The sequence below is a fragment of the Sphaeramia orbicularis genome, chromosome 6 (assembly GCF_902148855.1).
Source record: "Sphaeramia orbicularis chromosome 6, fSphaOr1.1, whole genome shotgun sequence".
NCBI classification, from domain to species: Eukaryota; Metazoa; Chordata; class Actinopteri; order Kurtiformes; family Apogonidae; genus Sphaeramia; species Sphaeramia orbicularis.
This window is the reverse complement of record NC_043962.1, coordinates 48,636,236-48,636,593: the sequence shown is the minus strand read 5'-3', so window position 1 is coordinate 48,636,593 and position 358 is coordinate 48,636,236.

Genomic DNA, 358 nt, shown 5'->3' with positions numbered 1-358 from the left:
CAAGTTTTGGATAAATATTACAAATTTCTGACTCTTTCATTTTGTCACTTATGGAAATGATAAATTTTATGTTTACATTTCCAAATTCATTCAACAGCTAAATGAATGAGTGCAGATTTTATCAATGAATAATGCAATGAATAATGCAGAGATCATGGAATATATATATATATATATATATATATATATATATATATATATATATATATATATATATATATATATATATATATATATATATATATATATATACATATATGTGTGTATGTGTGTGTGTGTGTGTGTGTGTGTGTATATATATACATACAGGGTGGGGAAACAAAATTTACAATATTTTGAGGCAGGGATTGAAAGACAG